Source organism: Bufo bufo, chromosome 4 (genome assembly GCF_905171765.1).
Source record: "Bufo bufo chromosome 4, aBufBuf1.1, whole genome shotgun sequence".
Lineage (NCBI taxonomy): Eukaryota > Metazoa > Chordata > Amphibia > Anura > Bufonidae > Bufo > Bufo bufo.
The window spans coordinates 111742414-111768215 of NC_053392.1; positions in this window are offsets into that span (position 1 = coordinate 111742414).

A 25802-nucleotide genomic window follows, 5' to 3' on the forward strand; every position below is an offset into this window, starting at 1 on the left:
ATACAAGGGCTCTCTTTTTGCAGGAGGAGCTGTAGGTTTTATTGATAGCATTTCATGGTACATCGTTAGTGACACTGACTTTTTAAATGTATTTTATGGAAGGCAAATTAACAAAAACAGTGATTATGGTATTATATATTTTTATAACATTAATAGTGTGGGAGCAAAAACATGAAAATTTTTAGTTTGGGTCATTAGAAATGCTACAACACCAATTTTGCGTACAGTTTCAGTTTTTTTTTTTTCCCCTAAAACAAGGTCTTTGTTAAGATGTTTTTGGGAGTGGTTACTTTTGTTGTGATGCTCTGTTGACTTCTATAATAGTGTACGTTGCCATTCTTCTGAATTGGAATGTATTATGCCTCTCATTTTTACACTGACCACACATGTAGCCTATTAGGTAGCTAAAAGTCCACTTCTTGTGACGTGGGAAACTCAGGCAGGACTTATGCTCGACAAACTATTGAATAAGAAGGACTGAGGAGTTATCTGTCTATATTATATGATAGTTAATATATTCCAGAATAAATGGAGTCTGTCGCCATAGATATCCCTATTAAACAGAGAGCACTATTCAATAGCTTTTGCTCATCAGAATAAAATGTTTCTATTCTCTTCATCATCCAAGACTCCATTTCTGCAATATTATGTTTTTTTTTTTCTAATATGAAAGTGAGCTGTTTGGTGCAACAAGGGTGTCACTGTTGCTCTCATTGTACCAAAGCTTCACTCTTTCTGTCTCCGAGGTCCTCCACTCCTGTTTTGATTGACAGGCACAGGCAGTGATGTAATCTTGCCTGGCCCTTTAAGAATGGATCTGGCTTGTGACTCAGTCTCAAAACAACTGTATCACAACGATTGAACATTGACTTAGATAGATAGATGTTCTACTTCAGTTAATGAAGCCATATGAGGGATCTCTTTTTGATCTGTGTCCAGGTTCCTGAAGTCCATGTGTCCAAGTGCATGAATTCCATATTTATGGGTTCTTGATTTGTCCGTGTGACAGTGCTCCGTGTTTTGCCTCATTGCTGTATTTCATGTTTGCCTTAGATTTACCTGTGTTCTGTCTGGTTCTGAACTGTGCCATGTCTGTGTCTTTGTTGTTTTCATCAGTGTTTGCACAGTAGGTCAGCTGCCAAGTACACCAGGACCATTCCAGCGAAGTCCACATTCCTATAGAGGGATTACAGAGTGAATACTAGAGAGGTGCCAAAATAATGCCCTTAAAGTTTGGCACAACATCAAACCAGCTACATGGCACAGTGGTTCCATTGTCCATATGCATGCCTGTGACAAGAGATAGATAGATAACTAGACAGACAGTCAGTAGACAGGAGAAAAAAGCAGCACAAGTCTCCTTAAGATAAAGTGAGTGGTTGCCAGCACTTGATGATCCTGATATAAGATCCCTAAAAACATACAAGAAAATCTGCAGCACTCCAAGGTGAGTAAAATGAAGATTTGTTTATTCACCCATGTAATATTAGTAACGTATCAGTCCTATAACAGGACCTTTCTCAAGTGAGTGGAGAAAGGTCCTGCGATAGGACTCAAATAATGCTACTACTTCATGTGCAAATAAACAACTCAATATACTGTAGATCGATAAATTGTAACTGTGTTACTAAGTTACTAGATAGATGGATAGATAACCACTGGCAATCTTCACTAGATGAAAAATTTACTGAATCCCTAGACTCTGCCAGTGTTCAAAACTGATTTCCTATCAATGTATTTTATCCACTTCTGTATTTTTATCAGAATTTTAATCTGATATTAGAAGTAAATTATTGCCACATTACAAGTCAACCTTGACTGACTCTGCAGTTTATATGCTAGCCAGAATGCTTTTAGTAATTTTTCCATTATCGGAATATTCTTTTTTGATTGTACCTGTAACTGCAATCTGAACAATGCTTGAAGCATGTATTACTGAAGGTACATCATCTTGCAACTTAATGTACACTCTCAAGGTAAACAGCCTCAGCCTTAAATACATTTGCATATTACATTCAGAAACTGAATTTTATGATCCTCAGTATTGTCATTATCATTTCGGAGAGGCATTAGAAAATGTATTTAAATGATTATGGGAAAGCTCTATGCAGAAGTATAATCTGAGGCTCCAGGTTTTGTGCTGTTATGTAAAATCCACATTATAAAGAATATATTGTTACTGATAAAGTTTCAGAATGCAGGGGCCTAGTTATTAGTATAACATATCACAGGGACTTGTAAAGTAAACAGTTCTAAGAAAAATATGAATATGAAATTTATTATAGGTGAAAAAAACTCATATATACATACGTAGATCTCAGACACATTATACAAGTTCTGAAATTGTCATTACGACATGCAACATCTTCTTATAGTCATTCTACTGTCTGGCAGTGCTAAACACTTTATTATGACCATAAAAAGTAAAGATTCAGAAAGTAACTTAATGAATTGCAAGTCTTGCTACCTTATTATTAGATTTTTTTTTATTACAAACTTCTAGATATGCAAGGTTAAAGCATTTATCAACTTTGCTCCTCTTTTCTCCATCTTTGTCTCTGTCTATAACTATACATTAACATATCTGCCTTATTTTTTTAATATGACACACAACAGATTATACTTTCTGATGTATAGTGCCCAAAAAATAACAATAAAAACTACATCAATAATTCACATCACATCATACTATCATGGAGGTAGTGGCCCTATGACACTGGTGAGGTGGAAGCAGCAAGTGGAGACCACAAAGTGGCCCAATGACAGAGTCTGGAGGTGGCAGCAGCATCAGGAGGAGGCAACAGGGTGGCACAATGACAGAGTTTGGAGGGGCAGCAGCATCATCAGGAGGCCACAACGTGGCACAATGACATTGTGGAGGTGGCAGCAGCATCAGGAGGCCACAGAGTGGCACAATTTCAGAGTGTGGAGGTGGCAGCAGCATCAGGAGGCCACAGAGTGGCTTAATTACAGAGTATGGAGGTGGCGGCAGCAGAAGCATCAGGAGGAGGCCACAGGGTGGCACAATGACAGAGTTTGGAGGTTGCAACAGCATCAGGAGGAGGTCACAGGGTGGCACAATGACAGGGTGCAGGTGGCATCAGCAGCATCAGTAGGCCACAGAGTGGCAAGGTGACATAGTGTAGAGGTGGCATCAACATCAGAAGACCACAGATTGGCAAGGTGACATAGTGTGGAGGTGGCAGCAGCATCAGGAGACCACAGAGTGGCAAGGTCACATAGTGTGGAGGTGGCAGCAGCATCAGGAGGCCACAGAGTGGCACAATGACAGAATGTGAAGGTGGTGTCAGCAGCAGCATCAGGAGGAGGCCACAGACTGGCAAAAAGTCAGTGTGGAGGTGGCAGCAGCATCAGGAGACCACAGAGTGGCAAGGTGACATAGTGTGGAGGTGGAAGCAGCATCAGGAGGCCACAGAGTGGCACAATGACAGAATGTGAAGGTGGTGTCAGCAGCAGCATCAGGAGGAGGCCACAGACTGGCAAAAAGTCAGTGTGGAGGTGGAAGCAGCATGAGGAGACCACAGAGTGGCACAATGACAGTGTGGAGGTGACAGCAGCATCATAAGGCCACAGAGTGGCACAATTAAAGAGTGTGGAGGTGGTGGCAACAGCATTAGAAGGAGGCCACAGTGTGGCACAATGACAGTGTGGAGGTGACAGCCGCAGCAACATGAGGAGACCACAAAGTGGGACAATAACTAAGTGTGAAGTTGGCAGTAGCAACATCAGGAGGAGGCCACAGGGTGGCACAATGACACTGTGGAGGTGGCAGCAGCGGCATCTGGAGGCCACAGAGTGGCACAATCACAGAGTGTGGAGGTGGTGGAAGCAGCAGCATCAGGAGGAGGCCACAGGGTGGCACAATGACAGAGTGTGGAGGTGGCAGCAGCAACATCAGCAGGCCACAGAGTGACAAAATGACAAAGTGTGGAAATAGCGGCAGCAGCATCAGGAGGAGGCCACAGAGTAGTACAATGACCGAGTGTGGAGGTGGCGGCAGCAGCATCAGGAGGAGGCCACAGGGTGGCACATTGACAAAGTATGGAGGTGGCAGCAGCATCATCGGTAGGCCACAAAGTGGCGCAATGACAGAATGTGGAGGTGGCGGCAGCAGCATCAGGAGGATGCCACAGCGTGGCACAATGACAGTGTGGAGGTGGCAGCAGCATCAGGAGGCCACAAAGTGGCACAATGACAGAGTGTGGAAGTGGCAGCAGCATCAGGAGGAGACCCTAGGGTGGCACAATGACAGAGTCTGGAGGTAACAGCAGCAGCATCAGGAGGAGGCCACAGGGTGGCACAATGACAGTGTGGAAGTGGCGGAAGCAGCAGCATCAGGAGGAGGCCACAAGGTGGAACAATGACAGTGTGGAGGTGGCAGCAGCATCATCAGCAGGCCACAGAGGGACACAATGACAGACGGTTGAGGTGGTGGCAACAGCATCAAGAGGAGGCCACAGGGTGGCACAATGATATTGTGGAGGTGGCAGCAGCATCAGGAGCTACAGAGTGATAAAGTGGCATCGTTTTGAGGTAGCAGCAGCATCAGGAGACCACACAGTGGCAAGGTGACATAGTGTGGAGGTGGCAGCAGCATCAGGAGATCACAGACTGGTAAGGTGACATAGTGTGGAGGTGGCAGCAGCTTCAGGAGACCACAGAGTGGCAAGGTGACAAAGTGTGGAGGTAGCAGCAGCATCAGGAGACCACAGAGTGGCAAGATGACATTGTGTGGAGGTTGCAGCAGCATCAGGAGAACACAGAGTGACCCAGTGACAGAGTGGGGAGGTGGGTGGCAATACCAGTACCAGGTGAAGATGGTTGGTGAAAGAAGTAGCATTTGGCATCAGATGTGTGGCATCATCAGAATAGTAGCTGAGGTAGGTATCCAGAAGAAACCGGTCTCTTTTGTCAAAGTGTTGGTGTTGCACCATGGATGATCTAGACTGATACATCAGGCATTGGTGTGTGGAAATCCTGGTTGATTCATGCCTGATTATCTTGACAAAAGGTCAGTCTCTCCACATTTTGGGTGGACAGGCGAGTTCTTTTTGGGTAACTATGGCCCCTGCCGCACTAAACTCCCACTCTGATGCCACACTACTGGCCCGGCAGGACAGCTTTTCCAGGGCAAACTCTGCCAGTTGCGGCCACAAATGTAGTTTGGCTGCCCAGTAGTCCAGCGGATCTTCAATGTGGGGTGGAAGGGTGCTGTCCAAGTATGCCACCACCTGCTGGTTCAGGACCTGAAGTTGCTGCTGATGGAGCTGGTACTGCCCCTACACATCCACCCTGCCACAGCAGCCATGGCAGAGGAACGTGAGCGCAGAGAACCCCCCCCCCCCCCGGTCATACCTGCGAGAGGATAGACGATGGCGCAGAAAGGCAGCGGCCAACTGACTAGATAGGATATCTCTATAGTAGTTCAGCTTGTCCTCTCTCTCAGTGGGTGTAAAAATGCCCCCCATTTTGGACCGGTAGCAAGGGTCCAACAAGGTTGAGAGCCAGAAATCATTCCTCTGCCGAATGGTGACAATTCGGGTGTCACTATGCAAGCAAGTGAGCATACATCGTGCCATTTGTGCAAGTGACTCAGAGGGACTCCCTGCCTCCATCTCCACTGCATACTGCCACTGTGTGTCTGGGTCCTCTGCCTCCTCTTTTGTATGACCCGGTAGCTACTCTAGCTGCTCCTCTCCTGTGTAGAAAAACCACCCATTTCGCTACACATTTCTTGTGCTCCAATGTCCTCCTCCTCCTCCAGTTCAGTCTCCACAGGGCTCATGTGGCTGTGAAATCTAAGCGCTATGTCTAGTCCACTGACCAGCCAGATTTACCAGTATCTGTTCCAGGACATGAAGCTTTGGAATGACGTTGTTCTTCCTGTAGTCCTGGTGACTGACAAATAATGTGGCCTCCTCAAAGGGCCTGAGTGTCACGCATGAGCTGCCATTGGCTGACATCGAAGTTACACAAGGGAGTACTCCTGTCCGCTTGGATCAAGAAATCGTTTCTTGCCTTTCTCTGTTTGTATAGTCGGTCCAAGATATGGAGGGTGGAAATCCAACAGGTGGAAACATCAGCCTATGTTGGGGGATGCTGCTCTGCCGCTGCAGCTTAAGGAGGGTGTGCTTTGTGGTGTACGCGTGGCTGAAGTGCATGCAAAGATTCCTGGTTTTGCAGATGGGTGGAAGAGTTCAGGAACCGCTTGACAACCAGATTAAACATATGTGCCATCCAGGGCGCATGGCGCAGCCCTCCTTGATGCAGCGCCAACACCATGTTCTTCCGTTGTCAGTCACCATGTTTCCCATTTTAAGTTGTTGCTGTTGAAGCCAGGATTCGGTTTCTTAATGAAGGACATGGAGCAGGTTCTCCCCTGTGTGAATCCATTCACCCTGGCAAACGAGGAGCAGAACAGCGTGACATTGCCAAGCCCTGCACATGTGGTATGCTGGAAAAGTAGAGGCGGAAGCGGCGTCACCTGGCCAAGGTGCTGATGTGGCTGTGCAGGAACCACATTCCCCCAGTGGGCCGTAAAGGACATGTATTGTCCCTGACCATAGTTACAGCTACACATGTCGGTGCTGCCGTTCATTTTGGCAGACACCGACAGGCTCAAGGACAGGCCCACCTTCTGTTCTACATACGTGTGCAGGGCTGGTACTGCCTTTTTGGCAAAGAAATGATGGTTTGGGACTATCCACCTCGGATCGACAAAAGCCATCAGTTCTCTGAAAGGTGCAGAGTCCATCTCTTGGAAAGGAAGGGACTGCAGCCCTAACAACTTAGCCAGGAGCACATTCAGCTTCTGCGCTGTTGGATGAGTGCACGCATACTGTTGTCTCTTTGCAATCGCTTTGGTGATCGATTGCTGACGGAATGACTGACGAGGAGGAGGAGCAGGAGCATCAGAACAAGCAGATGATGGGAAGTACAGATAGCTCCCATCGGCTGAGGTGGTGAAGCCTTGACTGCCTGTAATCGGGTGCATGCCACTGGGTGATGCAGCGGTTGCTGCAGCAGGCTGGACCACTACATCGGAGCCACAGTTCTCCCAGGCCACTTTATAGTGATGCTACATATGTTGACGCAGGGCCATGGTGCCAACATTGTCATCCTGGCTATGCTTCACCTTCTGCCCACAGATCCTACAAATGGCCATGTTCACGTCCTCCGGTGGCTTAACAAAAAACTGCCACACCACCAAGTAGGTAATTTTACCCCCAACACTCCGCACTGACTGCCTGCTACTGCCCCCAACACTCCGCACTGACTGCCTGCTACTGCCGCTACTTCCGTGAACCCCTGCACCACTACTTTCCCGGCAGGTAGGCTCCTGCGAAGTGGGTGGTCTACCCCGGGCGCGCTTGGCTCCCGACCTCCCACTGCTGCCACCCTGCTGACTCCCAGCCACGCTAGCGACTTGCTGGCTCCGCAGCTACCTTAAAGGCAAGCTGCCACCCTCTTCTCCCGATGATGATGAGGCCCCTAATTCACCCTGCTCCCAAGTGCGATCAGCTACATCATCATCATCGAGTATTGTCTGCACTTCACTGATGTCCTCCTTAACGGTCTCTGAAGTGGAGCTTAGTCCACAGATTATAATAGTATTATAATACTTCTCTGGCTGAGAGATCAGAAAAGAATAGAGGAAGGTTGAGGACAGGTGAGGGCACAGGGCCTGCTCCAGGGCCATGCCAACTAAGGGTTGTGTCTGACAAACCCATCGGCTCTTGGTTGGGAATGTCTGATGTCACTTGGGACGAAGTGGATGACTGAGTCAACCATTCAAGAACCGATGGGTTGCTGGTCAAGACACGACCGCTAGATGACACCGTGAGCTCAGGCCTCTCGCTACAACTCCTGCTGCTACGGCCCCTTACTCTGCTGCTACCTGTGCCTTCTCCAAAAACATTTAGGCCTCTGACACTCCCCTGTGCAGGGCCTGGCACTTCTCTGTATGACTTACCGTTAGATCAAATAAAGTCTGTAATTTTCTCACTTCACCACACAAAGGCTAATAAGACCTTTTTTTCCCCACTAATACACACCACAAATGGCTTTAGAACATATAACTGCACCACTGAACGGCAAATAATAAAATAAAAAAATTGCCACTAATATACACTAAAAAGGGCTTTGGAACATTCAACTGCACTGCTGAACAGCTAATAGGCCCTTATTTTTTTCTACTTATACATGCCACAAAAGGCTTTAGAATATATAACTGCACCGCTGAACGGCAAATATATATATATATATATATATATATTTTTTAGCCACTAATACATGCCAAAAAGGGCTGTAATTTTCTCACTTCATCACACAACAGCAAATACTTTTTTTTGTGCCACTAATACACACCAAAAAGGGCTTTAGAACATATAACTGCACCGCTGAACGGCAAATAATATATATTTGTTTGCCATTTATACACGCCACAAAAGCTTTTAGAACATAGTCAGGTCCATTAATATTGGGACATCGACACAATTCTAACATTTTTGGCTCTATACAGCACCACAATGGATTTGAAATGAAACAAACAAGATGTGCTTTAACTGCAGACTGTCTTTAATTTGAGGGTATTTACATCCAAATCAGGTGAACGGTGTAGGAATTACAACAGTTTGCATATGTGCCTGACACTTGTTAAGGGACCAAAAGTAATGGGACATCATAATAATCATAAATCAAACTTTCACTTTTTAATACTTGGTTGCAAATCCGTTGTAGTCAATTACAGCCTGAAGTCTGGAACGCATAGACATCACCAAATGCTGGGTTTCATCCCTGGTGATGCTCTGCCAGGCCTCTACTGCAACTGTCTTCAGTTCCTGCTTGTTCTTGGGGCACTTTCCCTTCAGTTTTGTCTTCAGCAAGTGAAATGCATGCTCAATCGGATTCAGGTCAGGTGACTGACTTGGCCATTGCATAATATTCCACTTCTTTCTCTTAAAAAACTCTTTGGTTGCTTTTGTCATATGCTTTGGGTCATTGTCCATCTGCACTGTGAAGTGCCATCCAATGAAGCATTTGGCTGAATATGAGCAGATAAAATATTGCCCAAAACACTTCAGAATTCATCCTGCTGCTTTTGTCAGCAGTCACATCATCAATAAATACAAGAGAACCAGTTCCATTGGCAGCCATACATGCCAACGCCATGACACTAGCACAACCATGCTTCACTGATGAGGTGGTATGCTTAGGACCATGAGCAGTTCCTTTCCTTCTCCATACTCTTCTCTTTCCATCACTCTGGTACAAGTTGATCTTGGTATCATCTGTCCAGGATGTTGTTCCAGAACTGTGAAGGCTTTTGTAGATGTCATTTGGCAAACTCTAATCTGGCCTTCCTGTTTTTGAGGCTCACCAATGGTTTACATCTTGTGGTGAACCCTCTGTATTCACTCTGGTGAAGTCTTCCCTTGATTGTTGACATTGACACACATATACCTACCTCCGGGAGAATCTTCTTGATCTGGCCATCTGTTGTGAAGGGCGTTTTCTTCACCAGGGAAAGAATTCTTTGGTCATCCACCACAGTTGTTTTCCGGGTCTTTTGGTGTTGCTGAGCTCACCGGAGCGTTTTTTCTTTTTAAGAATGTTCCAAACAGTTGTTTTGGCCACGCCTAATGTTTTTGCTATCTCTCTGATGGGTTTGTTTTGTTTTTTCAGCCTAATGATGGCTTGCTTCACTGATAGTGACAGCTCTTTGGATCTCATCTTAAGAGTTGACAGCAACATATTCCAAATGCAAATAGCACACTTGAAATGAACTCTGGACCTTTTATCTGCTCATTGAAATTGGGATAATGAGGGAATAACACACACCTGGCCATGGAACAGCTAAGAAGCCAATTGTTCCATTACTTTTGGTCCCTTAACAAGTGTGAGGCACATATGCAAACTGTTGTAATTCCTACACGGTTCACCTGATTTGGATGTAAATACCCTCAAATTAAGGCCTCATGCACACGACCGTTGTTTGTTTCTGTTCCGCAAATTGGTGATCAGTTGTTTCGTTGCCCGTTGCCGTTTTTGTTTCCGTTGTGTTTCCGTGTGTCTTCCGTTTTTTTTAGCAGACGGCTAAACGTGATCCGCATTTTTAAAAGGAAGGAAAAAAAAATTCATTTTCATATCCCCACCCAGGATACAGGAATATAATGCTATTCACCTGAGTGCTTTGCGGCCATTTTCTGTAGTCTTCACAGGGTACAGAGTGTTGTTGGCTTTGCTGATCTTTGCTTCTCAGTTTGCGTCTTGGATTCACCATGGCGGATGACTCTGAGGAAGAGATCGTAATACACTGGCTTATTTCTCGTCGATGGGGACAGCGCTCTATTTTGTTGGACAAGGAACCGATTAGAAGCCGGCGATTTTGGGTGCATCCCATTGTTTCCCAACGCTACCGGAAAGGACACTTTCATACCCTCTACCAAGATCTTCGGCAGCATCCAGAGATGTTCTTTGCGTTCTGTCGGATGTCAGTGTCTACATTTGATAGCTTGCGGTTGTCTCTACGTACTGTCCTTACCTTTATGGATACCAATATGAGGCGCAGCATTTCTCCGGAGGAAAGGCTCATTGTCACGTTGAGGTAAGCAGTATAGTACTTTTATAGTTCAAACAGTAATGTGCATTGCTTCTGGCATGAGGACCATGTTAGCAAAAAAGCCTGGTCTTACACATGTGCAAACTGAAAAGAATGGCATGGCATTAACCAAGCAGGAAATGCTCAAACCCACATGCAGTTGTGCATATATATAGGGGAGCAAATCCTGCACTTGTGGCCAATTGCTAATGACGATCCCCAGCAAAAATGCATACAGTGGAGGATACCCGCAGTGAACCACAAGTACCACAATAGACATCCTACACAAGATAGCAATTATGTGGATGTGGTAATCAATATAGCAATATAACAAAATAATAGCAAAGACAGGTGCACTCTGCGGTCTTACTAAACCCTCAAACTGATGTTAAAATTGAGAGATTAGCCAACATATCCTACGGTGTAGGACATGTCTGAGCCAGAGCACCGCGCCAAGGTTTCTCAAGTAGCTCGGGGACCTAACACTCACCTATCTGCGCCATATGGGCACTACCAGGAGCCAGTGGGCAAATTACAGGAGCATGAGGCCGACTCACAAACAACTCACCAGTTACCTCCAGCATGTAGCCATGCTTGCAATGGGAGGAGGGAGGAGTCTGCGAGTCCCACTCAAGACTGGCTGATAAGGCCCAGGCCTCACAGGTGCACCTAAATGTAGCGTGTAGATGGAAAACAGGCACATTTAAATTGGAGTTTATACACCTCCAGGCATCTCTATAAATACAAACTGAAAAGAATGGCATGGCATTAACCAAGCAGGAAATGCTCAAACCCACATGCAGTTGTGCATATATATAGGGGAGCAAATCCTGCACTTGTGGCCCGTTGTTAATGACGATCCCCAGCAAAAATGCATACAGTGGAGGATGCCCGCAGCGAACCACAAGTACCACAATAGACATCCTACACAAGATAGCAATTATGTGGATGTGGTAATCAATATAGCAATATAACAAAAAAATAGCCCACATGCAGTTAATAATAACCCACATGCAGTTGTGCATATATATAGGGGAGCAAATCCTGCACTTGTGGCCCGTTGCTAATGACGATCCCCAGCAAAAATGCATACAGTGGAGCTACTTGAGAAACCTTGGCGCGGTGCTCAGGCTCAGACATGTCCTACACCGTAGGATATGTTGGCTAATCTCTCAATTTTAACATCAGTTTGAGGGTTTAGTAAGACCGCAGAGTGCACCTGTCTTTGCTATTATTTTGTTATATTGCTATATTGATTACCACATCCACATAATTGCTATCTTGTGTAGGATGTCTATTGTGGTACTTGTGGTTTGCTGTGGGCATCCTCCACTGTATGCATTTTTGCTGGGGATCGTCATTAGCAACGGGCCACAAGTGCAGGATTTGCTCCCCTATATATATGCACAACTGCATGTGGGTTTGAGCATTTCCTGCTTGGTGAATGCCACGCCATTCTTTTCAGTTTGTATTTATAGAGATGCCTGGAGGTGTATAAACTCCAATTTAAATGTGCCTGTTTTCCATCTACAGGCTACATTTAGGTGCACCTGTGAGGCCTGGGCCTTATCAGCCAGTCTTGAGTGGGACTCGCAGACTCCTCCCTCCTCCCATTGCAAGCATGGCTACATGCTGGAGGTAACTGGTGAGTTGTTTGTGAGTCGGCCTCATGCTCCTGTAATTTGCCCACTGGCTCCTGGTAGTGCCCATACGGCGCAGGTAGGTGAGTGTTAGGTCCCCAAGCTACTTGAGAAACCTTGGCGCGGTGCTCGGGCTCAGACATGTCCTACACCGTAGGATATGTTGGCTAATCTCTCAATTTTAATATCAGTTTGAGGGTTTAGTAAGACCGCAGAGTGCACCTGTCTTTGCTATTATTTTATCTTATGCATGTGCTAATGTTTTTGGACGTTACCTTTCTTAGTCCATAATATGTATTTATCAGTGATGTTTTTTAATTTAATTTGATAAATCCCAGGGACCTAAGATGCTAAAATCAAAGGTAGTCGTGTATTTAAAACAGGTTTTCCTTTTGGATTTGCTTAACTAAATCATCATGCAGACTGTTTGATTCTTCCTTCATTTGGCCATGCATTCTGCATGGAAATGGCGTTAGCACAGTTGGGGTAACATAGCTTGTGGAAGTAGTGCCCACTCCCCAATTGCTACAAGTTTTTTTTTCAAACACAACAAATCCTTTGTCAGATAGCTAATTGAATTTATGTTGTAGTTGAGTGTAGGGACTCGCAATAGAATAGGGACCCTTGACGTGGGCTTGCGGGCTGAGGATTTTGGGACCAATAAATTATTAAAGGCAAATCTAATGGAAAAATATGTTTATGAAAGTACTCTTTGATAACCATATTTATTATTTTTGGTATATGGTTCCAAAATCCTTCTAATACCTCAAGTACAGAATATGTTTTCGACTATGATATGTTTAAAAATAAGTTGTTATTACTTGAATTATGGTGTGTGTTTCTTTATGACGTCAAACAAATTTTTTAATTTATAATGTGTCTCATAAGCAAGAACATCCCAAATTGAAAATATTGGCTTACACATGGATCCTTACATCATATTGTTTGTTGAAAACATATTATTCCTTACAAAGTTGATGGTGGATAATGTAAAGACCAGTCGGTTATTTATAGTAGAGTTCAACTTTAAGGTTTTTTTGTTTTGTTTTTTAACCACCTCCCGTCCGCCCATAGGATATAAACGTCCTATGGGTGGATCTCTATTTCTGAAAGCACGTTTTAAAACGTCCGTTCAGAAATAGCAGCTGCACGCTAATCGTGCAGCTGCTGATCGGGTTGCCCGCTGTCAGTGACAGCAGGGCAACCCTTAGAGAAGGCAGGGACAGTGCCCAGGTGTCCCTGCCTTCTGGATCGCTGCATACACAGCGCTCACCGAGCTATGCGCTTCCTGTTCCGGCCCGGCGGTCATGTGACCGCCGTGTCCGGAGAGTGCAGGAGCTGTGTGAGGTCTTTCACAGACCTCGATCAGCCCTGCACTGAGGCTGTACAGCGCAGAATTACTCTGTACAGCCTCTCTAGGGGGTGCATTTCTTCTGTAACTGGGGCTACTATGTCAGCCCCAGTTACAGGAGAAATCAACATTGAAAAAAAAAAAGAAAACGTGAAGTAAATGTCCCCCAGAGGTCTTGTATGACCTTATGGGGGACGAAAAGTGTAAAAAAAATAAGTAAGTAAGGAATGAAAAAAAAGTTAAAAATAGAAAAAAATAAAATAGACATATTTGGTATTGCCACGTCCGTAAAAAACAGCTCTATAAAAATATCACATGAGCTAACCCCTCAGGTGAACACCGTAAAAAAAAAAAAAAAAAGTCAAAACAAGCAATTTTTGTCACCTTTCATCACAAAAGGTGCAACACCAAGTGATCAAAAATGCGTATGTCCCACAAAATAGTACCAATAAAACCGTCACCTCATCCCGCAAAAAAATGAGCCCCTACATAAGAAAATCTCTCAAAAAATAAAAAAACTATAGCTCTCAGAACATGGACACATTAAAACATATTTTTTTTGTTTCAAAAATGCTATTATTGTGTAAAACTTTAATAAATAAGAAAAAGTATACAAATTAGGTATCGCCACGTCCGTAACAATCTGCTCTCTAAAAATGCCACTTGACTGAACCCCTCAGGTGAACGCTGTAAAAATAAATAAATAGAAACTGTGCTAAAACAACCAATTTTTTGGTCACCTTGCCCCATAACGTGTTATAATGAATGAGCAAAAAATCATATGTACCCAAAAATAGTACTAATAAAACTGGCACCTTATCCCCTAGTATCCAAAATGGGGTCACTTCTTGGGAGTTTCTACTGTAAGGGTGCATCAGGGGGCTTCAAATGGGACATGGCATCTAAAAACCATGTGGAGTTCCTTTTCTTCTGCGCCCTGCCGTGTGCCCATACAGCAGTTTATAACCACATGTGGGGTGTTTCTGTAAACCGCAGAATCTGGGTAATAAATATTGAGTTTTGTTTGGCTGTTAACCATCGATGTGTTAAAGAAAAAAATTGATTAAAATGGAAAATCTGCCAAAAAAGTGAAATTTAAAAATTTGATCTCCATTTTCCTTTAATTCTTGTGGAACGCCTAAAGGGTTAACAAAGTTTGTAAAAATCGGTTTTGAATACCTTGAGGGGTGTAGTTTCTACAATGGGGTCATTTATGGGGGTATCCACTATGTAGGCCCCACAAAGTGACTTCAGACCTGAACTGGTCCTTAAAAAGTGGGTTTTGCCAATTTTCTTAAAAATGTGAAGAATTGCTTCTAAACTTCTAAGCCTTCTAACGTCCTAAAAAAATAAAATGACATTTCCAAAATGATGCCAACATAAAGTAGACATATGGGGAATGTTAATAAATATTTTATGAGGTATCACTTTCTGTTTTAAAAGCAGAGAAATTGAAATTTAGAAAATTGCGAATTTTTCTAATTTTTGGGTAAATTTGGGATTTTTTCATAAATAAAAGGTGAAATATTTTGACTCAAATTTATGACTATCATGAAGTACAATGTGTCACGAGAAAACAATCTCTGAATGACTTGGATAAATAAAGGCGTTCCAAAGTTATTACCACATAAAGTGAGATATGTCAGTTTTGCAAAATTTGACCTGGTCAGGAAGGGGGCAAATGGCCCAGATGGCAGGTGGTTAATAAATGAAAAATATGATGTTATATTGATCCAGGTACAAACACATCTTTGTATTGTCCCCCATTAGTGTTTACTATATAAGTTAACCTTTATTTATTCTTTTCAACCAAAAAGGTTGATTGGTGTGTAGAGGGCTGTTTATTGTTATGCATTTTTTGGTAGACCCACTATACATAAAGTTGACAAATAAACTCAGACAAATAGTTTTTTGTTAACGTAAATTTTTGTGCGAACAAAGCCCACCAAAAAGAAAAAAAAACACACAAGAATTTTGTATTCCACAATTGAACTTAATAAAGAACATAATTACTCATTGCAGTACACTCCACTTTTTTTTACAAATCAAACAATACCCGACTGAACAGGCCCGGGGTTTGCAAATTACACGGCCTGTTGTGCCTGAGGTTGTTGGGCCTCTGATGGCAAAGGGCCAACAGAAGATGAATGGCATGCTGGTGGATTTTGAACTGTGGACCAGCGAAAAAGGATTATGGCCATAAGTAGGTTGGGCATGGGGTGGTTGTGGGGGGTAGCTGGTGGCATGGTGGGATTGTTGGGGCATGTTTTGCACCCTTAAATTATTTAATTGCGATAGTACATCACCTGGGTTTTCTTGGGAAAATAGTTCAAACACTATAGCCACCCCGGCTACACATAAATTGTGTCTTGCTCTAGGGACCCCATGCAATAAGTGTGCAAGACCCCTTAGCAATGCTTCCTCTTGGCCCTCACTCCTCCTCTGGGCTAGGAACTCAATAACCCGGGCATCAATCATTTCCTGAGTTACTAGCCCAGAGGAAGACTGGCGGCTACTCCTCCTTGTCCTGGGCTGACGCTGTGGGGATGTCTGAGGACTCTTTCTGTCAACACTGTAGTTGGCATGGCCGGTTGAGTGGGCTCTGCAGCTGGCGTGGGTGCGGGACTTGGCTCCGGAAAAAAAAACAAGTGGAGTTTCGTCTCCACCAACATCCGAGTCCTCTGGTTCGTCCAGGCTGTCCGCAGTACTGTATATAGATGAATTTAAATAAAAAAATATATTAATGTATTGGTCAAATTTTCTAAACAAACACACAAAATCCTTACTGCAAACATAGTGCTGTACGTCTATTATATAAGGTGATGCATCATTAATATAAAACGGGAGCCTAATCGTAAAGTTACACCTTTATTAAACAGTAAGTACACCTAGCATGAATTAACCATTTTAGGACTGTTTGGGACGCTGTGCAAATATCCAATGGAAAAAAAAAACAAAGCCTGCTGATTTCAAGTCCAATGTAGATCTAACCAGCTCAACCTGCGTCCATCAAGCTGTTGCTAAAGTCATACTCACATCATTCCCAGACAAACTACATCTATCAGCCTACACAAGTGCATGGTGGGAACTACATGTTTGCAACAGCTGGAAGGACGCACGTTGAGCACCCCTGTGGTATCTCACAAAAGGCAAAAGTTGATTTTCATTATTTTAATTATTTTTGAACCTGTCATTTAAAGATTGGCAGGATTCACACTGGTTTGGTGGATTGGGGCCAGATGATTGCCGGGTGCAGTGGTGGTAAGTCGTATGAGTGGCCACGCAATTTAGGTGCGTTTGGACTGCGATTGTGTTGCGTTGTTAAGAAACTATGTTTGTGCCAGACACAAAAATAACGACTTTTTCATTGATGGAGTTGCTGTTTGGTTTCTATGTTGGTTCTATTTCATTATTTTCACCTTATAACATGGTTATAGGGTTCAATAATTGCATTCTTAAAAAAGACTGCTTACAACAATGTGAAGTGAGAGGATACATAAAGAAAAAACGACCACTTGATGAGCCAGACAACATTGTCATCACACTTTTTTTGAAAAAGCTGACAAAAAACCTTTGTTGACATAATTCCACTCACCAGGTGGAGAGCGCAATTACGTCAATAAATGTACATTGCAAAGTTCTCCAAGAAAAAGCTAGAAAAATAGACCGGCTACGCAATCAAGTGATAGTTAAATAAAACTGCAATACTCATTACATAAATTTTTTTTAATATTTCAAAAGCTCTGAGTTTCTACGCTAACCATTTTATGAGGGATATTTATCCAAAAAATTGATTAGATCCCTTGCAAAGGAGCGTTCCTGATGCAACAAATCCACAACTGAGCTTCCGCCATGACCTACCAGTACTGCCGTGGTCACATATCATTCTATTGATTTATGATGTTAGGTAATCCTTAACAGTTCTTGAATGTATGGGATTAGACTGGCAGCATTATTATGCCAGGGTTCTACAAGAAATTACAAAAGTGTAAAGGGTTAACAGAGCATCATAAATGTATAAAAATGAATGTGACCCCGGAAGTGGTGGAAGGTTAGTGCAGAAGCTCCATAGTAGACTCGCAGTGGGATAAACGCTCATCTGCAACGGGCCGTTGCCTATTTTAATGGGGTCCGACGTTGCTTATCACTATCATCTCCTAGCAACCATTTACACAAAATATATATGCACTTTCCTGGTTATGCTTTCTGATTTAACACAGAAGCAATCATTTCTATGGGGCCTGTGTAGCAATAAAATTGCACTATATTACAGCAGGCTGGCATTACAGCAGGCTGGTGCGTCAAAATCACTGCATAGCGCCATTTTTTTGAATGGGTACATATACAATGCTGGTGCACTGCTTTCGCTGCACACATTGTACCCGAATTGAATTTCAACCCCTGTGAAAAGGTGCAATAGTGGTTTCAAAGTGTTATTTGTGTGAGGCAAACATTTCACAAAGATAACATATTAAATATATATATATATATATATATATATATATATATATATATATATATTCCACATAAAAACTGTAAAAAAAAAATATAAAATTATATTCTGACAGTGGGCAATCACATATATAACAGTTACATAAAGTTTTAATGTTTAAAATAAAAACTTACGGCCTCAAGTCCATCACCGGAATCTGTGAGGAATATAGGTATGGCCTTTTTCGGGATGAGCCCTCACCACTCCGGCCCCTTTCGTTGCAATCCCGCCGAAATTGGTCGCGGCAACTATTCCAGCAGGTCTTCGTTTTTTTGACTGTGAAAGCAGCAAACAAGAAAAACAGTCATTGCACACAATACCATAAAACATGTTTTAAAACAAAAAACACAAAATGAATAGCAAAACAAATGGCAAATAAACAATAAAACAAGGGCCAAATACACAGCACATGGTACACTAGGGCAGCTGTGGCTATCCTATTTTTCTATCTATCCAGTAAGGACAAGAGAATTTATACTAGGCCTTTGTTTTCCAAAAACTTTATGATATGTGAAGTATACACATATCTTTGGCCATTATTTGAAACAGGGTCACGTGCGTCACCAAAATACTGCACATACATGCTGGGTATTCAGTACTACTGTGGGCAGAAGGTAAGGTTGGGACAGCCAAAAAACATGTCCATACCACAACAACATAACAAACCAAAAAAACATGTCCATACCACAACAGAATTGAGCCTGCCCACAAAAGGGACATAAATCTGAAGAGATGCAAGTACTAGCAACATCATAAAGAACAACACAGGCCAAGACACTTACCTAATTCTGCACGACCCCTGGCATCGGCTTTTTCCCCATTCTGCTCGCCTCATACGCCGTGCCACTTTCTCCCAGGCAACCTCCTTTACCCGATCTAGGTACACATTTGTGCGCGTGTCCCACAGCTCGGGCCTTTCCTGCACCAAGGTTATCAGCTTTTCTACATCCCACCTTGGCATTTTAAATGGCAAAATAAATATGTCACAGGCAAAATGCACCAACTCTCTGGCATGTGCCCAGAAATCACCACACTTTGAAATCTGCCAGGTGGAACTTCCTGTACATTATTTTTTTTTTGCATTGCCAAAAAGGTCAGAGCCACAGGTTGCCAGGCAACTGATCCGCGAAAAATGCGGATGTGGATGACAGACGGATGGCTTCTGTTGTGCTTCCGCGCTTTTTCGCGATTCCATTGACTTCAATGGGTCCGAAAAACGTTTTCTGGGGACAAGAATAGGACAGGTTATATTTTTTTAACAGACTGGAACCACAGATCATGGACGCGGATGGCAAATTGTGTACTATCCACATTTTCAACGGCTCCATAGAAATGAATGGGTCCGCATCTGAAACTCTAAAATCAACGGAACGGACGCGGAGACAAACAACGGTCATGTGCATGAGGCCTAAAGCTGACAGTCTGCAGTTAAAGATCATCTTGTTCGTTTCATTTCAAATCCATTGTGGTGGTGTATAGAGCCCAAAAATTTAGAATTGTGTCGATGTCCCAATATTTATGGACCTGACTGTATAACTGCATCGCTGAACGGCAAATATATATATATTTTTTAGCGACTAATACATGCCAAAAAGGGCTGTCATTTTCTGACTTCACCACACAACGGCTAATAAGTAGGGTTGAGCGAACCCGTGGAAGTTCGTCGGGTTCGACCGAACTTCAGGTCAAAGTTTGGGTTCTGAACTTCTCCCCGGACCCCATTTAAGTCAATGGGGACCCAAACTTTGCTTTATTATTTTCCTTTATAACGGAAAATAATAGCATTCTTAAAACAGAATGCTAAATAAAAAAAAAACTAAAAACTCACCTCATTCGCTTGATCGCGCAGCCGGTATCTTCTTTTATTCAGGACCTGCATGTTTTAATGGAAAATAATAAAATCACCTGAACACCAAACCCGAACTTCAGTGAAAAAGTCCAGGTTCGGGTCTGGGTACCCACACTTGCAAAGTTCGGTACGAACCCGAACTTTGCAGTTCGGTTTCGTTCAACTCCACTAATAAGCCCTTTTTTTCCCCACACTAATACAATAAAAAAAATGCTTTAGAACTAGAGTTGAGCGAACCCGAACTGTAAAGTTCGGGTTTGTACCGAACTTTAGGTTTTTCGGCACCCGGACCCGAACATTTACGTAAAAGTTCGGGTTCGGTGCTTTCTTGGCACTTATTAAAAGGCAGCACAGCAGCCAATCAACAAGCGTCATACTACATGCCCCAAAAGGCCATCACAGCCATGCCTACTATTGGCATGGCTGTGATTGGACAACTGCAGCATGTGACCCAGCCTCTATTTAAAGGGAGTCTGTCACCAACCTGACCGGTTTTAAACCGATCACATAGTTCAGTGGGACAAAAAGACATGACACATATGTTACCTTTGTTTCGTTTTTCAGATCGTCCAAATAGTAGTTTTGATGATATGCTAATGAGCCATCGCAAGTGCCCAGGGGCAGAGAGTTTGCTGAAAGTGCCCAAGTTCTCCTGCCTTATTCGCGCCTAACTCTGCCCCTCAGTAAACTCCGGCCAGCTCTGTGACATCATATATCCCTATAGGGCGTTCGCGCATCGCTGCCGGGCCCGGGCATGCGCAGTGTTCTGCCCACAGTGGGAAGAGGCACAGAGATATGCAGTGCGCATGCGCCAGTTACTGGCGTAAAATTGGCACATGCGCACTGCATATCTCTGTGCCTCTGCGATGCACGAACGGCCTATAGGGAAATATGATGTCACAGAGCCACAGCTGCAGCTGCTGTGAGGGAGAGATCAGGGAGAAATCTTATCAAGAACAGTTTTTTGTACTCAGCGATCTACAGCAAATGTGTTTTGTGGGTGCTGTGCACAATTTTTTTAATAGGAAAAAATAATCCAGCTCACCTAACTGGTCTGCATGTAATCCCGGCTCCAGAGGCCCTGGGGAAGTGTTCCCGTAGCAGGCAGAAAATAGTAAAGGAAGGGTCCCGGAGACAAATAAAATCCTCTTTCAGCTCTTCTTTATTAGTTATGGACATCGACAGACATAACCATCAGGTGCACGGCAAGGTTGACGCGTTTCGGGTGAGTACCCTTAGTCATAACAAATTGCTAACTGTGGTCCCTCAATATAAAGGGGTTGAAAGCACCCCTCCTCTAATGGGGAGGAACTGGTTTCAAGCAACATCCGTTGCACCACACCTAGACACACCTTTTTTCTTTCAGCTTGCATCAATCAGTTTGTAATTAGTAGTACACTGTGCGAACCTTTCCTTGACATCTTAACCCCAGGTTGCCCTGTGATTATTTTCAACAGAAGTCGCACAGTGTGAATACTTCCTTCCATAGAAAACATGAATTATATGTAAAAAAAAACCTTTGATACAAACATAGACATACTGTAGCAAATATAAATACAATGGCCCTGTGTGTTCAAGCAAGTTCTAGTTAGCAGCCTAACACTGACAATCTCATGGCAGACTTGTCTAAAAATATAATGATAAAGATACATTGTTATATATCAATGGGGCTGCAGAACCACCATTACCAGGTAAAAGGCCGGACGTTTTGAATATAATTGTAAGATAGATCAGGTCGCAGATGGAATATGACAAGAAATTGCTACAATCCTGCGCAAGTTCATTGGAAATCTTTTCTTGCAACATCCAAAATAAAATAAGGAGATGAAAACGCTGTGTAATGTCAGCGTTATAGAACCAGTGACGAACAGAGATGCATAACCCTCATAGTAGTAGGGACTCTCACATGTACAAAATTATTGTTGTGATCATATGCATCACATTAATACTCCCGAAATGGCAAGAAAGACATCGGAGATGTGTACCCGCCCAAATGTGGGTAAGCCTGACATAAAATGCTAATAGTGACACATATCAATATTCTGCTGTGTTTGTCAGGTATATTATTGATATATATAGATGAGTTCTTTCTTGAGGTTGAGACCCCCTGGTACCCTAGTACCCAATCTAAAAATCCAGTAAGCCTCACGTAACAGAATTTTCTTACTATAATCCCCACCCCTTTGCGGAGCTAATACACGTTCAATGGCATACGCCTGAAAAAATGATACTTGGCGGGCATGAACGTGTATAAAATGTTTAGCTATATTTGAAATATTGAGAATATTGGGGTTAGCGATATAGTTGAGATGTTCTAAAACTCTGTTTTTGAACTTGCGGACAGTGCTGCCCACATACATAAGGTCACATTTGGTGCATCGAATTACGTAGATAATGCCTTCCGTATTGCAATTGATGTACATACGGATTGGGAAATTGTCTATATGGTCTGCACTGTCAAATGTTTTTGTGGGCAGGACATATTCGCAGGTCCTACAGCGGGCACTGCCGCATCTCGTAAATCCTTTGTATATAAGCCAACTAGGCTTAGATTGTATACCACCGCCGCTGGAGGTGTAAAGAGACGGGGACAGTGAGCTAGACAGGGTGGGGGCCCTTCTGGAGACAATTCTACAACCTGATTTGAGTGCTTCATAAAGGATAGCATCGTCAAACAAAATGGGTAGGCACTTCTTAATTGCAGAGCTGATTGTGCTAAACTCATTACTGTATGTTAGAGAAAGAGTAGGGACCCTGTCCAGGTCACCGTCTGCCCGTGTCTCCACACCACCAGCAGAAGTTAGCACCACCAGCTAACTTCTGCTGGTGGTGTGGAGACACGGGCAGACGGTGACCTGGACAGGGTCCCTACTCTTTCTCTAACATACAGTAATGAGTTTAGCACAATCAGCTCTGCAATTAAGAAGTGCCTACCCATTTTGTTTGACGATGCTATCCTTTATGAAGCACTCAAATCAGGTTGTAGAATTGTCTCCAGAAGGGCCCCCACCCTGTCTAGCTCACTGTCCCCGTCTCTTTACACTGCCAGCGGCGGTGGTATACAATCTAAGCCTAGTTGGCTTATATACAAAGGATTTACGAGATGCGGCAGTGCCCGCTGTAGGACCTGCGAATATGTCCTGCCCACAAAAACATTTGACAGTGCAGACCATATGGACAATTTCCCAATCCGTATGTACATCAATTGCAATACGGAAGGCATTATCTACGTAATTCGATGCACCAAATGTGACCTTATGTATGTGGGCAGCACTGTCCGCAAGTTCAAAAACAGAGTTTTAGAACATCTCAACTATATCGCTAACCCCAATATTCTCAATATTTCAAATATAGCTAAACATTTTATACACGTTCATGCCCGCCAAGTATCATTTTTTCAGGCGTATGCCATTGAACGTGTATTAGCTCCGCAAAGGGGTGGGGATTATCGTAAGAAAATTCTGTTACGTGAGGCTTACTGGATTTTTAGATTGGGCACTAGGGTACCAGGGGGTCTCAACCTCAAGAAAGAACTCATCTATATATATCAATAATATACCTGACAAACACAGCAGAATATTGATATGTGTCACTATTAGCATTTTATGTCAGGCTTACCCACATTTGGGCGGGTACACATCTCCGATGTCTTTCTTGCCATTTCGGGAGTATTAATGTGATGCATATGATCACAACAATAATTTTGTACATGTGAGAGTCCCTACTACTATGAGGGTTATGCATCTCTGTTCGTCACTGGTTCTATAACGCTGACATTACACAGCGTTTTCATCTCCTTATTTTATTTTGGATGTTGCAAGAAAAGATTTCCAATGAACTTGCGCAGGATTGTAGCAATTTCTTGTCATATTCCATCTGCGACCTGATCTATCTTACAATTATATTCAAAACGTCCGGCCTTTTACCTGGTAATGGTGGTTCTGCAGCCCCATTGATATATAACAATGTATCTTTATCATTATATTTTTAGACAAGTCCAGGGATGGACTGGGACAATAAAGTGGCCCTGGACTTCAGCCAGACCGGCCCACTTTATTTTTCCCAAACACACTCAAAAAAGGGGTTATGTCTCTTCAGCAAGTGGCATTTATCTTGTAGAGAAAGTTAATACAAGGCACTTACTAATGTATTGTGATTGTCCATATTGCTTCCTTTGCTGGCGGGAGTCATTTTTCCATCACATTATGCACTGCTCGTTTCCATGGTTTTGACCACCCTGTAATCCAGCAGCGGTGGTCATGCTTGCACACTATAGGAGTAGCCGGGATTGTGGGAGTGCACATAGTTTGGTGCTTTTTTCGACCACCAATGCTGGATTACAGGGAGGTCGTAACCATGATGACGAGCCATGTATAATGTGCTGGGAGACATTTTGTCTCTATGGCACTATCTGCCCTAATAGTGATACAGTGCCCACATAGAGCACGATAGTGCCCTCCTATTCACAGAAAAATAGCGCATTTGTACCCATATAGTACCTACCTAGGTGCATAGAAAGTGCCATACTTTGGCTCTATGTCGGCACTGTATGACTGTGGCCAAAGTACTGTAGGTTTTCACTTTAGGTAGGTACTGTATGGCACCATAAGCAAGAAATACACCATTTATCTGTGCATAACATGGCGCTATCTGAGCACTGTATGACCGTGGGAAGACCTGGGCATACTATGCTCAGATAAGTTGTGTATTTAGTGTCTACAGTGCCCACAAAGTGCCATATCATACCTACCTAGAGCTAAAACGTGGGCAGAAAGTGCCATACTTTGCCTATAATTATACTCTGTCTACACAAGTATGGCGCTTTCCGAGTATGGGTTCTATATGGCACTATGTGGGCACGACAGGCACTAAATGCGCCATTTATCTGTGGATAGTATGGCACTATCTGCCCACAATCATACAGTGCCCACATCGAACCAAATATCGCCGTACCGTACCCACACTATTATATGGCAGTGCCCAGAGCACCATATGTTGACTATGTGGGCAGATAGTGCCCTACTATGCCCAGATAAATAGTGCCCTTAGTGACTGCAGTGCCACACTGTACCCACCTAGAGCCAATCTGTGCACAGAAAGTGCCATACTTTGTCCACAGTGACAAAGTGCCCTTTCTGTGCACAGTCTGGCACTGGCTCCAGGTAGGTATTCTACTACACGTGGGGGCACAGCGCTCATCTCTTTAGTAAAGAGTCTTTACTACCTTACATATTCAGCTCCCGCCTCCAGCCTCCAGTAACAAGTGCGGGCGGCAGCGCTCACTCACTGACGTCACGCGCCTGCGCCGCCTAGTGGGAGGAGCAGGCGTGTGACGTCAGTGAGTGAGCGCCGCCCCCACACTGCCTGCTGTTACTGGAGCTTTACCCCCCTGATGCCTGGCGGCCCTGGCCGGCCCATAATTCGATCGGCCCACGGGGATTCTACCGGTACTCCCGATGGCCAGTCCATCGCTGGACAAGTCTGCCATGAGATTGTCAGTGTTAGGCTGCTAACTAGAACTTGCTTGAACACACAGGGCCATTGTATTTATATTTGTTACAGTATGTCTATGTTTGTATCAAAGGTTTTTTTACATATAATTCATGTTTTCTATGGAAGGAAGTATTCACACTGTGCGACTTCTGTTGAAAATAATCACAGGGCAACCTGGGGTTAAGATGTCAAGGAAAGGTTCGCACAGTGTACTACTAATTACAAACTGATTGATGCAAGCTGAAAGAAAAAAGGTGTGTCTAGGTGTGGTGCAACGGATGTTGCTTGAAACCAGTTCCTCCCCATTAGAGGAGGGGTGCTTTCAACCCCTTTATATTGAGGGACCACAGTTAGCA